This window comes from Haliaeetus albicilla, chromosome 6 (genome assembly GCF_947461875.1).
Source record: "Haliaeetus albicilla chromosome 6, bHalAlb1.1, whole genome shotgun sequence".
NCBI lineage: Eukaryota > Metazoa > Chordata > Aves > Accipitriformes > Accipitridae > Haliaeetus > Haliaeetus albicilla.
In genome coordinates, this window is record NC_091488.1 from 9,995,534 (window position 1) to 10,012,459 (window position 16,926).

Consider the following 16,926-nt stretch of genomic DNA (forward strand, 5'->3'; position numbering starts at 1 on the left):
ATATGCAGAAAAAAGCCTAGACAGTTGCCACTAAGTTATACATAGATTGAGTCATGTTGAGGGTTCAGGATGAATCCCACAAACACAGTTTTAAGATCAGGCTGTCATCCTGTATGGGTTTTCTTTAGCATCACAACAGGCATCAGGAAAAAGATAGCAGAGAGAGAAGAACAGGAGTACCTCATGCACAGCCGCAGGAATGCATCTGACATCGTATATTGAAAAAGTCCTGCCTGTGCAACACATCATCTTGCGTCCATTTGCATTATTAAAAGACAGAGAGGCCTGCACCTTCAGCTATGTAATGCAAACATGGTGAGAGTGTAGAGTGAGTGTAGCCAGCAAAGGGCACATATCTTGGAAGCTCGGAGCTGGTTTAGCACTTTCTCCAACTCCTTTTTTCCTGCTGACTACTTTTGTGGCACGACTGAATGGAGGGGTTCACAGCTGGGACACTCGTGTCCTCTGGAGACCTCACTCTGTCAGCAGCTGGCACAGGTTGCTCTAACTTCTGCTGTGGGACTGGACTAGCACACAGAGAGCTGAGGTCAGGCTTTAACCTTTGGGGCTCGACTCTGTGCTGCTGCTCAGCCACAGCTGGGAATCTGGGTCACGGTGTCTTGCTCAGGATGCAGCCCAGGACGGCGTTTATTGAAGGGAGGTTAATCTCTGTGCATGACTGTGTCTGCAAATCATGTCAGAAGTTCATGTCTAATAATAGCCTGGCTCCACCAGATGTTTCCAGGAATTAATCAGCCCTAAAGTGTCTGGCTGTGACTTGATTTCTTTAAGTATAAATGAAATGACATGCAAGGGTAGCTGGTTTAGACTGGGAAGTCCATAACCATGGGGCAATGGCCTGTATCTACACCACGCAAATCAGGCATGGAAAAGCACTCATCAAATCACCTGTTCCCTTGTATCTACCATTGAAAGGTGGTCTACTAAAAAACATTACCTTGAGTTTTGCTCAGTCTGTGCTTTAATTTGCATTTAATGTGATGGGCTTTTTAATCTACATTAATTCCAGTTACCAACCTTGACCACCAGCACCTTTGACAATAGATTACAAGCATCACTAATCCTAAAAAAAAAAAAGCAGTCAATGAGATAATCTAAGAAAAAAAATTAATTTAGGTTTCTTACTGTCCTAAAAGTTGCCCCTCAGCAACATCTCCATTCTTCAAAACTTCCCAGCAGTAATTGATTTTGCAATACACCTCAGAGCACAGCAATTTTGTGCTGTTTGTTGTAAACGCCAAAGTCAATGCATTACCCACATTGGCAAACTCCCTCCTTTTAAACCAGCCTCAGGAGTTTCCATTGAACTTGGCTCTGGCAACACACGCTGGAGGACCTCTTCCCGCTCCCACCGGCGAAAACACGCAGTGACCCGGTGGTCTGCAGCTGCTTTGCCTCAGAAGACCTCGATCAGACGCACGCTCCGCTCTTCAGTGGGGCCAACAGCTCAGGCAGCCGGAGGCTCGAATAAGCTGAATGAACTTCATGGCAGCCCTGACTGCCCCTTGGCAGACCCCCGGGGCTCCCCCACCTTCCCACAGCCCGGGACCCCACGTCAGCCCCCCAGGGCCATCAGTCCCTGCCCCAGCGACGCTGCAGCAGGGCCGGTCTCTGGCTCCCACAGCCCTGCCCTGCCCGGCCTGGCTGCACCCCGATGATGGTTGGAAAAGGCAGAGCCATAAGGAAATGGCAGAGCCAAGCAAGGCCCTCAGACGAATACCAATCCTGTGCTCTAGTGACTAGGCAGCCATGCCGGACCCTACAATAAGAAGATTTAGGCTTCGCCACATGCCAAGAACCCCAGGAGAGGCATGCTGGCTTCCAAATGTGCCTGTAATTCCCTTCCCACCATCGTTATTTTCCCGTTAGTCTTTGGCAGGTGGTTGCAAGCATTGCCCCAAGCCTCCTATGCGTGGTGGGGGCCCGGTCTGTCTCTCGGCTGGGCAGGGCTGCCCTCCCACCCCCTGCCCATCCCGCTGCCCCCCCCAAGCCTTGCCGCCCCCGCCACAGTGTCCTGAGCGGGGAAGGGGCAGTGCTCGAGCAGGGGCACGACGCCGGAGAGGTGGTGTGCTGTGGCAGGATGGATGGTGGGTCTGCTCCCTCCCAGTCCGACCTCAGATAAATCCTCATCGGGGATGCACGGCCAGGCTCCTCCTTTGCCAGGGTATAATACATTACATTCTTAACGGAGGAAAAAAAAGTTAATTACTTTCCAGATGCATTAGGGGAATAGCTGTGAGTGCTTTCCTGTTCATCTTTTATTTATTATATATTACCTAACTGTTTAAAAATTTATTGTTGTGATGCCTATAATTGTCTGGGTTACAACAGACCACGCTTACTGTATGTTTTATTTTCAGTCTCTACCATATACCTTGCAAGACAGGAAACTGGGAGCCTGAATGTCATTTTGTGAGCAAGAAAAATGCTTCCCTCTGCCCAGTGAACATTTAGGGCCAGACTCAGTCCTTGAGAACTTCATTTTTGTATTACCGTGTTATGAATTTCTGGCCAAAGCACTTAAGGGCACTGATTTGCAAAGCCAGAGGAATCAATATTTTCCTGTTAACAGGCAAACTGTCACATAAACTAATCTACTAAATATCTGCATGTAGCTGTCCAGCCAGCTACTCACCCCACAGGCAAAATGGCATTTTTCTCTACTGTTGATAAAAATGTACCTTCTGTCTTACTGTAATATTATAATTATCTTTTATAATTCACTTAACATTAAATTATCTGGAGTCGGGTTGTCTTTTCCTTATGTCCGTCAGTACCCTCTATTCCATATGTGTTATGTCCCAGTGCAAAGAAGAGGAGACTCCTCACATATTTTGTATAGATCCTTTAAAAAAAAAAATCTACAAACAAAAAGTGACCCACTAACATAAATCTCATTTGTAGTTTGCGAATATTTTTCAGATCTCAGTTTAAGCCCATTTATAACACTGATATACTTTTTTTACTTTATTAATTTTTCCCTTCTTCATTTTCATGCCTTTTAGCAGCACAGCTCTTCCCTAAAGCCTCACAATATCTCCAAATAGAAAAAATGTTTCCTTAAAATAAAATATGCTTCATCACCATCTTGTCATCCAGCCTATGAGACAGTGCTTCCACTGACTCCTCTAAGCTGTGGATAAGGCCCCATATGTCAATTACAGAGCTTAGCATTAGCTCTTTTCACAGAGTGCAGCTTTGTTACTGCATTGTGCTGTACTGTGCACCATTATTTGTAGGAGACTGGTGCCTGGAAAACAGTTTTGACAAGGGCATCACTGGTCATGTAGCAACAGACAATCCTGGCCCAAAGGGCTTGCAAGCTATGCAGGTAAGATGGACAACATGTGGTGGGGGGAGGACACCCCTGGAGAAGGAAAGAACCTTGCTCAGTGCTGCATCAGAGGTTTGAAATAGAGCTACTATCTCCATCAAACCAGCTCACAAGCTGATATTATGAGATCACTCCATTTTGAAAGTAAGATGACTCTTTACTGAAATGCTGTGACCATGTAGACGCCTTTTCCAGTATCTGAACACTTTCCTTTTGCAAGCCATCTCCTGCCAAATTTGACACAGGTTGCTGAAACTTCTCTTTAACCACTTCTATTGGTGTTGCATCTTTTCGCAATCTTTTGCTGGCTGGCCAGGACCAAAGATTGCCATTGAATCATATTTCATCTTTGCGATGATGTCGTGTTGGCCCTCTGTGTACCTCATGCATATTGTGTCTTTCAAACTCAGCGCTGAGGACAGCAAAGAGTCTTTTTGAAGCTGGAGGTCCCAGCTGCTTCAGGTCAGCCTGCCAACATTCCCCAAATACCTTTGTTTATTTCAATGCCAGTATGCACTTGCTGGGCATTAACAGGAATTTGAATTCTTCCTGCCACTCCAGATAAGGCTTTATTACCCTCATGTGTCACAGTGACTGTGGAGCAATCATCATTTTTAAAAGCTAACATTTTATGAGTGCAGGTTGCTGGTTTGTCACTAAATTCACAACCTCCTGAACTATTTTCTCTCTTATTCTCATTTTTTGACCAGTGTTCATGACTCTGCTAGGATTTAATGTTCTCAGAGTCACTAGACACATCTATTCCCACACAGCTTCAAAAGGCAATAACTACAGCAGGGGAATCAACCACTGCTGACTTCTCTTGATCCTTTCCCTGGGAGCCCCTGGTATGCAGAAGCATTTCTCAGGGCTAAGTCTCCTTTTCTCAGCAATCTATCCAGAAAGCCTGAACAAGATGTTTCACAATAATAATGTTGATGCTTTCAGTAGGCAAGACTTTAATAGCTCATGTAACCTGAGGCTGCCTTAGGCATCATGTCATATCGTAGTCCCTTATGGCCTGCTGTCAGGGGGCAGTTACAAAATATAAACAGCGTCTACTCAGTTTCAGTCTCTGTGGGTATGGACTGACAGAGTGCCCTAGCCTGAATTTACTTCTAATACAAACAAAAGAAGCAGGGCTGCTCAACCAGAAGAGGACCAACATCTATTCATCCACCCCTCTGCCCATTTTTCCTTTCCAGGCCACACCAGGCCAGGACTCTAAATGGGTCTTCCCGAATACCCTTCAAAGCATCCCAAGTCTAAGCGAGGTGGCAGATTTTCTCTCCCTCCCTGACTCTTTTGCTGGAAACCATTTATGTCTTTCAGGCAGAACGCCTTTGTCTCAGGAGGGTTCATAGCATTCATGCGTAGCTTCTTTCCAAGAGAAAAGCCAGATGCTCTGCCCAGGTCTTTAAAGTTATTCATTATATGAGTGTGTCAGGGGTCATCAAATACTTTTAAAAGCTGATATCATATTCCAGTTATCCCTGACACCTATATCTCATTCATTTCCAGTTCCTCAACCTCTTGTGTCCACCCGCCATGAGATAGTAAGGTCTCTGGGCCCTCAACCAGTTTGAAATCACCCTGGGTTTATAAAACTAAAATGGCTCTTTTGTAAGTAAGCTACTTACAAAGATGCTAAAACTGCAGACTGCCCAGTGAAAGTGTCTTCCACACCCATCTTCCACTTTTCAGCTACATAGCTTGCAAAGATAGAAATCGTAAGTGTTTGTACAGAGCTCTGAGACGTTATGCTCTCCAGCAGATCTCAGCTCATGAGCAAAGCTCATCTACTGAGACTATTTCTTTTCTTTATTATTCTTTTTCTCCCGCTAATTCTGAAATGATAGCTGTTAAAAAAATGTTTACAAGGGTTTATTGCTTGTGGTGTTTCTTTCCTGGAATGCAAAACAGTTAAAAAAGTAGTTTAGGATGCCTTCTGGAAATATCATATATGTTTTCCAGGAAGTGTTACAATAACTTGTGATGCCATAGTGCTTGGTTTCCATTAACAAATACTAATGGCTTGATGATGTGACAACTCATGCTAAGAGAAAATGCAGTAGTTAACTAATGCTACAATAACATCTCACTGTAATGTGATAAAGAACTCCTTACTGAACTAGATGCCAGCAAGTTTATGCAAATTTAATCTGTTTTGGATATGTGCACCCCACCTCTCAGCTACCTCCTCCCTCAGAAAATCTGGTTCATCTCCCATGGGAACTGACCCTGGCACTATGACTTCTTGGTCATGTAATTCTCCTGTTGTGTTAAGGTCAGTAATGACAGCACCACATCATTCTCTAGCAAAATAGTGACTTTGGAAATCATGAGCTGATGATATATCTTCCTGGAACACTGTAGGATCTCTCAGAGGTATTTTATTAGCCTGAACCAATGTGATGAAGGTAGTATAAAAATTTCCCTCCCACTTCCCCAAATACAGGAGAGATACATGGCATCCACATTAAAAGGGGCTTCTATAAACTCAGTCTGTCATGACATTGAAAACTGTGCCCAGTCCTAACTTTACCAGAGAGTTTTACTGGCTGTGTAACACCATCACTGTGGTTACATCAGTGCAAACACAGCTCTGACAAGCTCACTTTTGCTGAAGAAAGAAGCAGAAATCCTCTGCACCAGTTATTGTTTCTTTTCTAAGTCTGATAACATTTTCTGATTTTATGGATCACGCTACTCATCTTTACAGTTCACACTTGTCAAGAAGCTAGCCAGTAATTACTGGGAGCCAACATACATTCTCCTTCCTTTAGAACAGAAAATAGCTGTGTCAGCTATTGACCACTACAGAGTACATAATTCAGTTATTTGCTACTTTTGCATATGCAGAAAGGTCAGTCTGGAAGAGTAAGAATGAAATTTCTTGGAGTATAAGAAATATTTTAAAAGGAAAAGATTTTCTTTAATTATTGGCTTTGGGTAAAATAATTCTAAACAACTTGAGAACGGTTACCCATAGAAACAATACTTAAAAATAAGCATGACACCTATTATTTGCCTCCCATAAGAATACTCCTTTCCTACACACACACACACACATACACACATGCGCTTACTTACACAAGTTTACTTAGTAAACTTGTGTCTCCAGCACTGACTTAAAAAGCAAAGAGCTTTGTGTAACCACCATTCCATTAAGCGAAGCCATAATTGATTACGTAGTGTTTGCTGGTCTTTTAAGCTGCATCCTCCAGCCTTAAGCTGCAGGTTTATAATGGAAGGTGGCACATGCATTTGAAAAGATGGTGGTTGCAACAGGTTGTAATGGGTGTGTTGAGAACCCTTGGATCAGTTATCATCTGTGGGTTTTTTCCCACCTTTTGTACCATTCAAAAGATACCTTAAAATGTATAAGTATTCATACAGGAGGAGCTGCCAGTTCCATATAAAGGGTGCGCCTCTGATACTGAGGGGATTTTAAAAAAGCTCACGTCTTCCTGTATCCAGCTGAGATTCCAGACTGGAGGAGGAGGAAATGGAGCCAGCTCTGTATATCACTCCACACCGAGACACAGCAACGTTGGCTGATAGATTTACTTCAGTGTGAGGGCACTTATTCCTCTGGGGTTTTGGCTAAAAATGAAGAGAGGTACTGGGTAAGAATTCAATTGAACTTCCGTGTCAGCTTGTGAATCAGGGAGGGCTTTCCAGATGGTGATAAAGTAAAGCAAGGAGCTGTTTTTCTAAGCAGTTCCTCTAGAGGCAAAAGCTGCAGTCACTTGTTGCATTTAGAAACCTTGAAGGAGTGGAAGGATAAGTCTGGGATGTGCTGGCAGGTTTCTGCTAGGCCTTAGGATGAATGTAATGGACCTGCCTAGCCCTGTGTGTCTGGGCGTGAGAGGAGGAATGATGCCAGGCTGAAAGAAGGAAATAAGGGGATTAAACAAATAGCTGTAATTCTTGAATTAACACAGTGCACTGTGTCTGCCCTGAGATCTGAATACAATGGCTCTCAGTTAAATACGTTTTTCTGCTGAGCTGGTTTTTGGGATAGCTCATTGTAATGACTTCCTAAAACACTGAACTTGAATAAATAGAAAGGCTCTCAGGGACTTGCTCCAACAGAGGTTTATTTCTTCCACTCTGACACTCACCATGTTCTTTCCCTCCAGTAATAATTGCTACAGGAGCCAATGGAGAGCAATCCCTACTATATAACAAGGTACAACATTTGCAACCCTAACCATTCTCATGTGGCTACAGCAGAAAATAAAGGCATGCACCGCAGTAGTGTTTAGTTGTCTTAGGACTTTCTTATGTCATGTCAGAACTGAACCAATCTTGGATGAGAACAAAGGAAATTGAGCTACCTGGATAACTCACTCTTGAAAGGTTTTGAGGCCTAGATATTTGCAGGGCCAGTACTGGCAAGCGGTGAAAAAACTGGGTATACATAATAAAAAATGAAATGCAATGAAGGAATATAGAAATAAACAAACTCCCCTTCTCAGCTTAAGCTGTTGCAATGCAAAGGTATTCAGACCAGATTTCGTTTAGGATATGTTTGCAGTAAAAGCAGCCATTCTGTAAAACTGGATTGCTCCCAGGAAAATCTGCAAAGGAATATGAAAGCAAAATGCATCCACAAACATGAAGGGCAGCACTCTGAGGTTAGTAAAGAAACAGCATTCTTTCTTGGATCCCCTAATACATTTTCAAGCCCAGGTATTACAGCTGACCAGCTAAGAACATGTAATCCACTTTAATTGAACATTTTACTGCATGTTTCCTGGAGCTATGGAACAGTAATGTCTTCACAGGAAAGATAATAGCTGTGTCTGTACTCTCAGGGGCAGCCCTCAGGCCTTGCTCAACACCAGGCTTGTCTTCCTTGCATACTGGAAACCTATTATTCTCATTAGGTATCAAAGGCAAAGTGTGACACTAGTTTAAACTGCTCCTGGAAAATGCAGGTTAAGTAACAAAAAGAGTGCTCTAAAGGTAGGGAAATTCAGGCAGCTGAACACAGTACAGCTGGATGATTAAACAGTGTCTTCATGGGAGATATTTAAAGTTTAATCCTACTAGTATAAGTAATTTTTAGCAAGCAGCATCTGGGGGTGTGTGTCAGTGTTTAATGCATTCTCTGGCACAGAATTAAAATTTGCTTGGTTTACTTAATCTGGGGGAGGGGTGGGGAAGGGGAAGGAGAAGGTGTCCTATCTGCAAAATCAGCCCTGGATTCTGCAGGTCTAGGTGTTCCCAGCTTTCACTGGTAAAACAGAAAAGCTATCCAATGAAAACATTCAAAAAATCTTCCAGACATATCTATCCTTTCTCCTTGGAAAGAGCACTTTAAGTCTGTTACCTGCATAAAATGTACCAGATGTTCTTCTCTGGAAGAGCACTGCAGCCTGTTGAAATTTTATGCTCTTCACCTCAGTGAATTTAACATGAAAATAATAATTAGGAAAAAAAGTTTTTTGAACTGTTTGAATGATTTGCGTGCAGTATTATTTAGGAGTAGGAAAAAGCCCAGGCCCGGCTGGATATTATTTTGCCTTGAACCTGTTCCAGTCATTCTCTGCAAAGTTTTAAATGATTTTTTTTTTAGTTTACTTAATGGAAATAGGGGCAAGGAGGAGAACGGCAGCAGGAAGGAAGGGTGTTAAAGAAAAGGGATTGAAAATGGCAGCAAATGTGAAGAGTATTCTTTCTATTTTCCTCTCCTTTACGGGAACTTTCTGCCATATCAAGAGTGATGCAGCTTCAGTGGTTTCAAGTTTGAAATCAACAGTATAAAAGCAATTAAAATACTCAGCCCAGTGGTAATACCTTTCACCAGGGGATCTCAGAACACTCTATCTTTATCCTGCCCTATTCTACAGTGTAGCTATTTGAGGAACTGAAATCATCATTGCCCGCCTGTGCATTTTAGCAATCACACAGCATCTTTTTTTTCCTTTTTCTCCTTAAACTCTGCCTTAAGGCAATACTGAATGACTGAAGTTTCTGCCTCTCATCTTAACCAAAATGGAATCTTGGATCCATTTCCAAAAAGTGTTGGCGTGCCTTCACATTTCTGCATATATATTATGTACTTTTATTATAGGTCTGTTTGCTATCCTAAGTAAGATCATAGAGGGTAAGATAAATACTATCAAGCCTGTGAGTGAATTTAAGAAGTTATTTGGACTGAGGTTGGACAATTCAATAACTCCATCTCTAGGGCTTCTGATGCAAAATAAAAAATGAGGCAGCCATATAGTACAAAGCACTGGTCCAGATAAAACTCTCTCTCCTGGTTCAAATTTTCTCAGACAGTTAGTTTTATGGGTTAATATTGCAGTGGCAGTCTTTATAAGAAACCAGATATCATCTGTATTCTCACAGCTAGCATAAAACAAGCATATATGCATCAGCTCTTTGCACTATAGTTAATGTGGCAGAGATTTAACTGTATACCCAAGCCTGACCTGGATCCAACTTGTAGTCCTGGAAAATCCGGAAGTGCATAGATCCAGTATTAATGATAGTGGGACTATACCACTGTAGCTTCAGAAAATAGATAAGGGTTGCTTTATAATTAGTGTAATATATCAGTGACAGGCTTTAATATCAATTAGACTGTTCTGGAATAAAGGTGAGCTTCAACTGTTCAGTGTCCCTTAAAGACAGGCTCAGGAAAAACAAAACTGACTGGTTTAGGTTGGATAAAATATGAATTAGATTCCATTGTTTCCAATAAAAACAGAATGTTTTCACCACATTTCACCACAAAACTCTGAAATAAAAGTAATGGAATAAAAAAATATGTGAAATAACCATGTTTCTCTGGTCTAGTAGTTAAGATGATCAGTCCATTCACAGAAATCTCCATTATAAGAGGAGAAAATTGTATTTAGACATATTGAATGTTTCAATATATTTCAGTGGTATATATTTCAAGATGTTTGACATTTACAGAAAGTTGCCTGTGAGTAGGAATTCTCCTCCCTCACTCAAACAATCTGAACATTTATTTCCAGATGCTTTAAACAAAAGGAGAGCTAATATACAGTGGCATATTAATGCTTTCATTTACTTTAAAGCCCTATCTGACATAACAATAAATTACTTCCTTGGGTGTGAAAAGATGTATGAAAGTAATGGACCTGGGGAACAAAAGAAAAGAAAAGCCACCTAAACAGAAAGGGAAGTTGTACATATGGTGTACTAATGACCCTAGAGCCAGAACCAGAACTAATTTTCCCTCTGGCAGAAATTCTTTCCTTTATTCAGGTATGCAAGGGAAAGGAAGCCTAAATCCCATGGAACTATGAGGTACCAGCTTCATGAAATTATTTATTACCAGTGTTATATCACTATCATATCTAGGAGATGCCTCAACTGAAAAATGGCCTGCTTGTGCTAAACACCATGCATACATGTCACTGCAGACAGCTCCCACTTGAAGGAGCTGACAAGCCAAGGACAGGGAGCACATAGCAAGGGGGGAAAGGAAATATCATCTCTGTTTTCTGATTAGGCAAGGGTGATGCAGAGACAAGGTAACAGGGAATTGAAGTACTCTGAGCCTGAAGTGTCCTGGGGCAGGGTGGCAGTGCCTTTTCTCCAGAACCATGACTGCTCCTGGAGATGCTACCAGATCCTCTGCAGGGTTTTGGTAGGCGGTAAGCATTAGCAAGCAGCTAGTCACATGTACCTTTTTCTTCAGTGACATAGGGCAAGGCAGCACAAGACACCAGTAACTGGCAGAAAATTCCCTCACAGTGGTGAATCTGAGGCTAAGCAATAGGAAAAATTCTAACTTTTGCCCCTCTGTGCTTTCTTCTTGTCTCCTCTACTTCCAGAGAGGCCTTAAAAAGCATGGGCATGTTGCAGATTTGAAGTGAAAGGAAACAAGAATCTGTCATTTTAGAAGAGCTGATGCTAAAGTAAAGAAAACTACATTCACCTGGCTGAGGGACAGCAAAAGAACAGCATTTATTCTTGATTCCTAGCATGTGATCTTGAGTTCTCTGTGCCCAGCTTTCTGATTTCTCCTTGCTTCAGTTTCCTAGCTTGCAAGTGCAGACTGCAGCAGCTGAATTCACAGGCAGCCTGCAAGCTTCAGGTAAAATTTTTATCTGAAAGGTATTATGCATCTTCAACAGTTGTGTATCATTAACATGTGGGAATACGGTGTATCAGAAACAAACCTTGCTTGGGTCTAGATCGTCTCTGATTGAGTTCCAAGTTTTGAGACTGGGCCACCAGATGACCTCATCTATCACTAATGTGGACTACTTTGTGGGACTTGTTAATAGGGTTGCATGCACATTATAACCTAGAAATTCTGGGTTATCACTGATGCTACCAGCTGCCATGGCAACAGAGTTGGTAGGCATCTCTCAAAGAGCCTTTTTTTTTTTTTTTAAGGCCTCCTTGAAAGCATAAGGTATTTATCATCGAGCATGCACAAGCAGGTTTAGCTATGAAAATGGTCTGACTGCAAAATGATAGACACTGTGTCCCTTTAGTTTCTCTACAACTCATATTTTTTAGTTCTATGTTCATGTTACTGCATTTAACAAGATTTTCATTAAACCCCTTATTATTATGGCATATAACTAAGCTAGATTTTCAGGCCTTTCCAGTGTTTGGGTTTTAGCTTTGCAATTCTCCTTGATGTTATTAGGAGTTGCCCAGAGCAATTTTCCTTGAAGACTTTTTAAAATTTAAACCTCACTGCCTTTGTCTAGGAACAGTGGAAAAAAATGTAAGCTAAATCAGTGGAAAAATAAAAGTTTGCCATTTACAAATGAGCATAGAACTACTGAGGATCCATCCACAGAAAGTTATTATTTTGATTCTGTACAGCTCTAATATTTTACTTCAAGGAGCATTTGCTATGTGTTCCCTTCTAATGTTCCTGGAACAACCACTGTTTTCTATATCTTTGACAGGTGACACCTCTGTAGATGTGCTCACCAAAGTGACTATCTAAACTTTAAGTAAACCACAATAGGGGCTGTACAGACTATGCAACATACAGTCTCCATCTAGCAGTCCCAAAGACCTTCAAAAACGCAAAAGCTTTAAGACAGTACCAAAGAGGTGCGAATTCTTGTTTGCCTTTAATTGATGGAGAATGGAGGCACTGACAGGTTAAGACATATTAACTGACAGTTACTGAATAAGCCAATCTCCAACTCTGCCACTGGCCTGAGATTTCCCTTGAACCCTTTTCTTGGGATTAATCACAGGATTATCATTCTTTCCTTCTTGAATATGCATTTAAAGGACTGGATAAAAACAGCATGGAGTGTTCCAGTTGACAATCTGGTCCAAATATTTAGAAGACTAGACTGTATCAGCATGCTTTAGAAAGAGTTAGGAAGCCTGCCATTTATTATCCTTTATTTGTGTTGTACTGCATTTGCAAGATCAGGGCTCCGTTCTGCTAAGTGATCACTTGCAAATCAATTGCAGATGCCTTTGTGGGAAAAGATGACACACATTCTCTAGAAAGGCACAATTCATGGCACAGCAGAGATGGAAAGTCTTGCTTTCTGCACAGTTCTGAAACTTCCACCTATATTAAATCCTTAGTAGTAAGTCAATGCCAGGAAGCATGCTTTTTAAAACTGAGTCTGGGTATCTTCAGGTACTGATGACTGTCCTTAAAGAAGTTTTATATTTTTCATGAAAATAGCCTTTCCTCAAGAACAGAGTCAGGTTACTGAGTTATAGAGTCCAAAGCAGTCAGGCCACATAGCAAACTGGTAACACCCTTTCTACTATGTCTGGGCCTCTTCCTTCACTCATGAATCCCTCTGGTCCCCTTGCACCTCACCTGCTTGACCTCTAAGAGCTGGTCTGGCTAGAGGCCATACTTTACAATGACTTCAAACACATCGGTGAAGAATTAAGTTGGTTAAAGCCTTGTTCATGTGTGAAACAATAAAGTTACACTCTGGACTGCCTACAGAGTATTATTAGGATAGCACTTGGCTGCCTCTCTGATATGGAAGAGACACACTGCCTAAGACACACTGCTAAGGTAGGCATTAACTTGTGAGAGTGGTGATTTGCATTGAAATTTTTGAGTCAGATTCGCCACAGGTCTGATTTGGTGTTGCCTCTTGAAGTCAATGGGGCACACACAGTCTGTAACAGCTGAGGACCTGTCCCTTTATTTGTAGGTTAGAGCTTTTGCAAAGCAACTTGATTTTCCATCCTGTTAAAATTCATAACACTACATAAAGTACATGGAGGAAGAGTTTCTAAATATTTTTCTAATGGAGCAAAAGTACAAAAGCCCTTCCAAGGGAGCAGAATATGATACTACCTTCCACAAAGTAATCTTCTGCTTCTCAGAAAAGGAGGAAAAAGGCAAAACAGAACCGCGAAAAGTAAATTCTTTCATTTGGACAAAATTAAAATTGACAAACATTGGGCAAAATGCACAATCTTACTGTCATTTGTCCTCCATCCTTAGCTTTGTGACACCTGGTTTAGATCCAGGTCTGATTTCCTGTGAAAACACTGCTTGGGAAAGAGACAGGGAGATTTCAGTGATTATCTGGCAGTGGGGTCTGCCCAATAGTGAGAGTGACAACCCATCAGCCAGGCAGCATTTGCTGATAGATCCAGCACTATGACTGTCTGTGCCAAGGCTGGCTGCCTCTGGCCCTTGGCAAAGTTAGGTGAAAAACGTGACATAGTCTGCTGTGAGGGTACTGTAATAAGAAATAATGTAAAAATTATGAGGGGAACTGGGGGCAATGTAATAGCTGATGTACCTGAAAGCAGGCTCAATTGTATTTGTTGCTTATGGAATGACTTTTTTTACAAGGAAGAATTGCTGAAGATGTTGCCTTTGTCTTACATGTGGATGCCCTTGTTTATGTCTCCTACATTAAACTTTTTTTAACCTTCTTATCAATTTGTTATACATCTGTAAGCTTGGGATAGTTTAAAAGCACTGTACCTTCCACATTTAGCCTCTCTATATATCAGCAAGGAACAAAATACAATCACGGAAGGTAGCTCAGCATTTGTGCTTCAATGAATTCTCAAAGATCCCTCTGTTGCCTGCTTCTGCTTCCCATGCCTTATAGATTGATAAGACATAGCCTAAGATGACAGAAACTCAATACTATCTCGGTGGTTTTCCTCCTAAAGGAGGCAAGTGACTTGGTAGAACCTTTGCTAGTACTGCACAGCATCCAGAATGGGCTGGAAAACAGTGAGAGAGAGGCAGAACTTGCTGATGAGTTTGGTTCCCTCTTCTGAAGCAGAGTGTGGGAGCTATCTGGCCTACAAACAGTCAGTGCTGCTTCACAGGAACAACAGTGTGAGCTACAGAGAAGCAAAGATGGGTCTTTTCTCCCACCAGAAGACTTTATATACCATGTGCTTTCTTACAAGACCAATGTTACTTTCAGTATTAAAAGTCAAATAAGTCTTGGCTGCTGTTGGTGAAGGTATCAGAAGTCCCAGCAGAGTTACTTTAAAACTCATTTTAAATGAGTCACCTGATCAGTCCCATCCTACCCTTTACACCATATCATGTCGTGCCACAGCTGCTGGCTTCTACTGAAGCAGGGCAAGGACTGACTAAAACTGTCACTGCTTCTTTCAAGAGACAAGGAAGTATATTTAAAGGATTTTGAGAAACTTGCCCCAGTGAGGCTCTAAACCACCAAAGTGGAAATTTGTATTTGTGTTAACCTATTCTGAAGTGAAGACCTGCTCTGAAGATCTGATCTGATGAAGGATCTGATCACATGGAGCTTCTTGTGAACCAGAACCCAGAATCTGGATTTACCCCCCTAACTTTAGGCATGTACATAAGGCTTAAAATTCCTTTTAAACCAATGGAAAGAAAAAGTTTGCCCAAAAGGTTACTCAGGTTATAGATTAAGTAAATTACTCCCTGGAAATGCCACAGTCTTCTGATTTATAAATGATTTTACATTGCTGCAGCCCAAATACCGTCCTACCCTTGCTTTCACTGGGAAGAAATTCACCTCCAAGATTCTACAGCAAAAGCTGTTTCTCTCTTTCGTTTTTCTGTGAGTGTTGGTGAGATTGGGGTGCTCAGTGTTCCTTATTCCTTCACACATTATGACAACATTTACATAAGTAGCTAATTGTATTGGGTTTGTGTGGCAAGGTTTTGATATCAGGGGGCTGCAGGGGTGGCTTCTGTGAGAAGCTGCTAGAAGCTTCCCCCATATCCGACAGGGCCAATGCCAGCCGGCTCCAAGACCCATCAGTGACGGTGGTAGTGTGTCTGTGATAACATATTTAAGAAGGGGCAGCCAGAGAGAGGAATGAGAATTTGTGAGACAAACAACCCTGCAGACACCAAGGTCAGTGCAGAAGGAGGGGAGGAGGTGCTCCAGACGCCGGAGCAGAGATTCCCCTGCAGCCCCTGGGGAAGACCCTGGTGAGGCAGGCTGTCCCCCTGCAGCCCAGGGAGGTCCACGGGGGAGCAGATCTCCACCTGCAGCCCGGGGAGGACCCCACACCGGAGCAGGTGGATGCCCCTTAAGATAGTCATGACCCAGTGGGAAGCGTGCACCGGAGCAGGCTCCTGGTAGGACCTGTGTGGCCTGATGGAGAGAGGACCCCACGCTGGAGCAGGTTTTCTGGCAGGACTTGTGACCCTGCGGGGGACCCACAGTGGAGCAGTCTGTGCTTGAAGGAGTGCAGCCCATGGGAAGGACCCACACTGGAGTAGTTTATAAAGAACTGCAGCCCGTGGGAAGCACTCACATTGGAGAAGTTTGTGGAGAACTGTCTCCTGTGGGAGGGAGCCCACGCTGGAGCAGGGAAGAATGTGGAGTCCCCCTGAGGAAGAAGGAGTGGCAGAGACAACATGTGATGAATTGACCGCAACCAGGGGAAGGAGGTAGAGAAAATGGGGAGTGAAGTTGATCTTGGGAAGAAGGGAGGGATGGGGGGAAGGTGTTCTGAGATTTGGTTTTACTTCTCATTACCCTACTCTGATTTGATTGGCAATAACTTAATTAATTTCCCTGAGTCAAGTCTGTTTTGCCCATAACAGTAATTGGTGAGTGATCTCTCCCTCTCCTTAACTCGACCCATAAGCCTTTTGTTATATTTTCTCTGGCCTGTCCAGCTGAGGGGGGAGAGTGATAGAGTGGCTTTGGTGGACACCTGGTGTCCAGCCAAGGTCAACCCACCACACTAATGCAGAGACAACACACAGGCTTGGGGAAGCATTATGCCAAAGCAATCATCAATAGAGGGCAAATTACAGTGAGTGCTACTTGAGGTACAATTTCTGCCTCTGAGATGGTCTTATGTTGTATTATTGTCTTTGCTGCTTCATACAGCGGTTTCCCCTTCCATTATTAAGAGGATGGGTAATGTACTTGTAGCACAGATGGAGCAGCATAGAGAGGCTGGCTGCCTTGGCTACAGTTAAAAGAGGAATCTGTCTTGGAGTAGGAAGCATAGGTAAGATCCCCTAATCCTTGTCTTTTGTTCAGTCGGGCTGAGGGAAGCTGGTGGTTTATGTTTACTCCTTGGGATCTCACTTCTGTTAAAGAGTAGATTAATTACGCTGACATGTTAAGGTC